Genomic DNA, 6190 nt, shown 5'->3' with positions numbered 1-6190 from the left:
TGCTCCACATATATGGCCCCATACGATGCTCCACACATTATTCCCCATATGCTGTTGCTGCGATTAAAATAAAAAAATCACATACTCACCTCTCTTCGCTCCGACCCCGGCATTTGCGATAGTCACCTTCCACGTTCCATCGCTGCGTGCTGCTCTGTCTTCCATCCTCCGCACTGACTGTTCAGGCAGAGGGCGGCGCGCACACTAATCGCGTCATCGCGCCCTCTGACCTGTACTGTCACAGCCAGAGGACGGAAGACAGAGCAGCACGCAGCGATGGAACGGTGGACAGGTGACTATCGCGCAATGCTCCCCCTCCCCCGATATACTCACCCGCTCCCGGCACGGTCCCTGGCAGCGTCTCACTGTCAGATGGTCTCCGGGAGCCGGCGGCATCTTCCTGTGTTCAGCGGTCACGTACCGCTCATTAATAGTAATGAGCGGTACCACGTGACCGCTCTACACAGGAAGATACTGCCGGCTCCCGGAGACCATCGGACATGCAGGGACCCCGCTAGGAGCAGGTGAGTATGTCACCGCGCCGCTCCCCCTCACCCGCCGACCCCCCCGCAGACACTGACTCGAGTATAAGCCGAGAGGGTCATTTTCAGCCCAAAAAAGTGGGCTGAAAATCTCGGCTTATACTCGAGTATATACGGTAACTTACTGTATTACTGAACATTGTGTAAGCTAACTGAGTGTAACATTCTTCACAATACACTGGCGCTATATACATTATTTTTATTATTATTATTACTTGCCCTGTTGTATTTTCTAAGAGCTAAAGCATCAGTGATTGTATTTTCTTTCCCATAACATTAGTAATAAAATAATGGCTTTCAGTGTTTGAGGGAAATATATGTAACCAATTAACTCAGTAAATCCATAAATTCAGCAACCAGAACCTTAAGGATTATTGCAGTGTTTTCAGGGCTGCCACTAGAAATTTCGGGGCCCCATACTGGCAAAATTTTCGGGGCCCCCTTGAGACTCCACCCAGGCTCCACCCCAGCCCCGCCTCCATGCTCCACCCCTCGAACTGTCCACGGTCCCACCGCTCTCTCTTGGAAAAACTCCACTTCTCACCAATCACACATTGAGGGTATGTGTCCACCTTCAGGATGGCCAGCGGTTTCGTCAGAGCGGCAAACCCGCTCGGCGCTAAGCCCCGCCCCCTACTGTGATGCGATGATGCCGGATGTGTTCATTGCACACATCTGGGATCATCGCACCCCACACATAGGGCCCTGTGTTATAGCTTGCGGCGTCGCAGCTGCCGCAAGGAACACGGACATGCTGCGATCTTAAAAGAAGCACCGCATGTCCGGAGTCGCAGGGCCGACGGGTGCGTGTTACCACGCATAGTGGAGACGAGATTTCCTAAAATCCCCTTCACTATGCTGGAACATCTGGACGCTGCGTGTTTGACGCTGTGGCCCCACCCACGCAGCGTCAAACACGCAGCGTTTACTTAACGTGGACACATACCCTAACAGTTCCCATCACCAGATCACACATATAGCCGGCAGCTTTTGTAAGCCGCCACCATAACACGGTAGACTCTTTTGGCCGGGCACTACTCTGCTGTAACCTATTAAATATTTGTTAAAATATGCAAAACAATTTAGGTATATTTTTATTTATTTTTCAATTTTTAAAATGACCAATAATATCACATAAAAAGAACAAATACCGCTACACCATGACAAGATGACATATTACCACCACAGTGATCGAATAATATCACATATAAAGAGCAAATACCGCTACACCATGACCAGATGACATATTACCACCACAGTGATCGAATAATATCACATACATAGAACAAATACCGCTACACCATGACCAGACCGCATATTACCACCACAGTGATCGAATAATATCACATACAAGGGACAAATACCGCAACACCATGTCCAGACCACATATTACCACCACATAGTGACTGAATACTACAATTCTGATCAGTAATAAAAAAAAAGCACCACACTATCACCATAAGTGCCATTATACACAGGAGATCTCTACTTAGTATGCAGTGTCTGTGTACAGATAATACAGTGATCACTAGTGAAATTATACACAGGAGCTCTGTATATAGTATACAGTGTATAGTGTCAGTGTATAGGTAACACTGACTCACCAGTGACGTCTCTATGTGAAGTCCTTCATCTTTCATCCAGCACAGACCGCCATCATGTCTTCCAGCCAGGACTCGTTTCTGCAGGAAATAACACAGTTATCTCGAGCTCCGCTTGTAGAACACATTACTTAATTTTTCCCAACTTCTACATTACACCGCATAAAGAAAAAGAGGCGACATAGTGTCACTCTACACAGTAACAGGACCGCCCCCTCATTTCAAACACTGTCCTCAAAAAATAAATACATCACTGCAGTAATAATATCCCTTAATTAGTCCCTATGGTAATAATATTCCCCATCCTGGCCCCCGTGTGTCTCATTCCTGGCGTCAGCCATATGTTCTCCCATCCTGCCCTCATGAGTATCCTTTCTGCACCATATGATCTCCCCATCCTGCCCCATCTGTCTCCATCGTATCCATCCTGCCCCATGATCCTGCACAACCTGTCTCCAATTCTGCCCCCAGTGTCTCCAGTCATGCCCCCATGTCTTTCATCATACCCCATATCTCCATTCTGCCCCTGTGTCCAGCATCATAGCCCCTGTGTCCAGCATCATTCATAGCCCCTGTGTCCAGCATCATTCATAGCCCCTGTGTCCAGCATCTCAGCCCCTGTGTCCAGCATCTCAGCCCCTGTGTCCAGCATCTCAGCCCCTGTGTCCAGCATACTGCCCCTGTGTCCAGCATACTGCCCCTGTGTCCAGCATCTCTGCCCCCTGTGTCCAGCATACTGCCCCCTGTGTCCAGGATCTCTGCCCCCTGTGTCCAGCATCTCTGCCCCTGTGTCCAGCATCTCTGCCCCTGTGTCCAGCATCTCTGCCCCTGTGTCCAGCATAATGCCCCCTGTGTCCAGCATAATGCCCCTGTGTCCAGCATTCTGCCCCATGTCCAGCATCTCTGCCCCTTTGTCCAGCATACTGCCCCTTTGTCCAGCATACTGCCCCTTTGTCCAGCATACTGCCCGTGTCCAGCATCTCTGCCCCCGTGTCCAGCATACTGCCCGTGTCCAGCATCTCTGCCCCTGTGTCCAGCATACTACCCCTGTGTCCAGCATCTCTGCCCCTTTGTCCAGCATCTCTGCCCCTGTGTCCAGCATACTGCCCGTGTCCAGCATACTGCCCCTGTGTCCAGCATCTCTGCCCCCTGTGTCCAGCATACTGCCCCTGTTTCCAGCATCTCTGCCCCTTTGTCCAGCATTCTGCCTCGTGTCCAGCATCTCTGCCCCTTTGTCCAGCATACTGCCCCTGTTTCCAGCATCTCTGCCCCTGTGTCCAGCATACTGCCCCTTTATCCAGCATACTGCCCGTGTCCAGCATCTCTGCCCCTGTGTCCAGCATCTCTGCCCCTGTGTCCAGCATCTCTGCCCCGTGTACAGCATCTCTTCCCCCTTTGTCCAGCATACTGCCCCTTTGTCCAGCATTCTGCCCCTTTGTCCAGCATCTCTGCCCCTGTGTCCAGCATCTCTGCCCCGTGTCCAGCATTCTGCCCCTGTGTCCAGCATCTCTGCCCCCTGTGTCCAGCATTCTGCCCCGTGTCCAGCATACTGCCCCCTGTGTCCAGCATCTCTGCCCCTTTGTCCAGCATCTCTGCCCCTTTGTCCAGCATACTGCCCCTTTGTCCAGCATACTGCCCCCTGTGTCCAGCATCTCTGCCCCTTTGTCCAGCATACTGCCCCTTTGTCCAGCATCTCTGCCCCGTGTCCAGCATCTCTGCCCCTTTGTCCAGCATACTGCCCCTTTGTCCAGCATTCTGCCCCGTGTCCAGCATCTCTGCCCCTTCGTCCAGCATACTGCCCGTGTCCAGCATTCTGCCCCGTGTCCAGCATCTCTGCCCCTTTGTCCAGCATACTGCCCCTTTGTCCAGCATTCTGCCCCCTGTGTCCAGCATTCTACCCCCTGTGTCCAGCATTCTGCCCCCTGTGTCCAGCATTCTGCCCCCTTGTCCAGCATACTGCCCCCTGTGTCCAGCATCTCTGCCCGTGTCCAGCATCTCTGCCCCCTGTGTCCAGCATCTCTGCCCCCTGTGTCCAGCATCTCTGCCCCCTGTGTCCAGCATCTCTGCCCCCTGTGTCCAGCATCTCTGCCACTGTGTCCAGCATCTCTGCCCCGTGTCCAGCATCTCTGCCCCCTGTGTCCAGCATCTCTGCCCCCTGTGTCCAGCATCTCTGCCACTGTGTCCAGCATCTCTGCCCCCTGTGTCCAGCATCTCTGCCCCTGTGTCCAGCATCTCTGCCCCCTGTGTCCAGCATCTCTGCCACTGTGTCCAGCATCTCTGCCCCCTGTGTCCAGCATCTCTGCCACTGTGTCCAGCATCTCTGCCCCCTGTGTGTCCAGCATCTCTGCCCCCTGTGTCCAGCATCTCTGCCCCCTGTGTCCAGCATCTCTGCCCCCTGTGTCCAGCATCTCTGCCCCCTGTGTCCAGCATCTCTGCCACTGTGTCCAGCATCTCTGCCCCGTGTCCAGCATCTCTGCCCCCTGTGTCCAGCATCTCTGCCCCCTGTGTCCAGCATCTCTGCCACTGTGTCCAGCATCTCTGCCCCCTGTGTCCAGCATCTCTGCCCCTGTGTCCAGCATCTCTGCCCCCTGTGTCCAGCATCTCTGCCACTGTGTCCAGCATCTCTGCCCCCTGTGTCCAGCATCTCTGCCACTGTGTCCAGCATCTCTGCCCCCTGTGTGTCCAGCATCTCTGCCCCCTGTGTCCAGCATCTCTGCCCCCTGTGTCCAGCATCTCTGCCCCCTGTGTCCAGCATCTCTGCCCCTGTGTCCAGCATACTGCCCGTGTCCAGCTTTCTGCCCCAGCATGTCCAGCGTTCTGCCCCGGGCCCCACCCCCCTGGGATCGCCGCTCTGAAAAAAAAAAAAGCCGAGTTCTTACCTTGCCATGCTCCTGCGGCGGGGAACCTCACTTCCTCCACGCAGCCGCAGGTGAAGGACGCACTCGCCGGCGGCTGACAATGACGTCAGACGCCGGCGAAGTGCGACTGCGCACTGCGGCCGCTGAAGTCAGCTGCCAGCCTCCGACTGGCTGGCGGCGGCCGGCGGCTGTTAACTATTGACGTGCGGGCACGGGCCCGCACGTCAATAGTGTCCCGCAGCGCCGGCAGGGGGGGGGCCCGCAGCGCCGGCAGGTGGGGGGCCCGCAGCGCCGGCAGGGGGGGGCCCGGTGAGCAGATTAGACGGGGCCCGATGCGGGCCCCCTCTGCTCACCGGGCCCCATACGCCAGTCATGGCTGTCATGCCCTGATGGCGGCCCTGAGTGTTTTTAAAAAACAAATTATTAAAATTATATCAAATAACAATTGCCCAACTGACAGTAAGGTGATTTTTTAGTTATTTTTAACTGTCTTCAGCTAGAATTAAGTATTTCTTAAAAAAAAAAAAAAAAAAAAAAAGAACTAAGTATTTCTCAGGTTGTGCAATATTAGTTACCACGGAGATAATTTTTCCATAATATCTTCCAATACTGATCATTTATATTTAGTCTACTGATATAATACTTGCAAAGCTACAGACAGATCACCCGTCACCACTATAGAAGTCAGTTAGTTTGTGGATAGTGAAGACTTGGGATCCTTTTTGGATTGTTTTTTGTTGTATACTTGGACTTGTGGTACCCTGCGTATGTTTACTAGCGAATATGTATTCTTTTGGAAATATAATGCTTTACCTGCAGCAACATAAATAAAGAGGTGAGCACCTATTTCTGAAGTTTTGGCACCTGAAGTTCCACGATGGTCCAGATGTGCCAGCCATGCTAAGGACTTTGCAGTTCTACCATACTAGCTGTAGCCACAGGTCATAGAGGAACAATACTCAACCATACAGCTAATTTGTTAATCCAGACACCCAAAGTGATGCACCAGTTTTGCAATAGTGGATATATACCCAACACAACAGAATCTAGTAGCTATTAATCTACTGCCTTACCTAGTACTCAATAGCCAAATGTAACATTAAATCCATGTTAGCGTCAGAATGTGAATATGGAAAGTTGCACTCCTTACCACACTAACAAGACCTTTGTCTCAGTAACCTTTCTGCTG

The 6190-nt window shown here is 52.4% G+C and overlaps 1 long non-coding RNA gene across 1 annotated transcript; it reads right to left on the bottom strand.

The window, feature by feature from the left end:
- Positions 1–2145: 2145 nt before the first annotated feature.
- Positions 2146–5242, bottom strand: LOC143769375 (uncharacterized). The gene is made up of 2 exons (XR_013214389.1): positions 5023–5242; positions 2146–2224 (listed from the first exon to the last, which is right to left on the bottom strand). It is a non-coding gene; the product is annotated as an uncharacterized LOC143769375 (long non-coding RNA).
- Positions 5243–6190: the final 948 nt, after the last annotated feature.

Source organism: Ranitomeya variabilis, chromosome 1 (assembly GCF_051348905.1).
Source record: "Ranitomeya variabilis isolate aRanVar5 chromosome 1, aRanVar5.hap1, whole genome shotgun sequence".
Classification (NCBI taxonomy): domain Eukaryota; kingdom Metazoa; phylum Chordata; class Amphibia; order Anura; family Dendrobatidae; genus Ranitomeya; species Ranitomeya variabilis.
The sequence above is the reverse complement of the archived record's forward strand: the minus strand, read 5'-3'. Positions and strand labels throughout refer to the sequence as shown.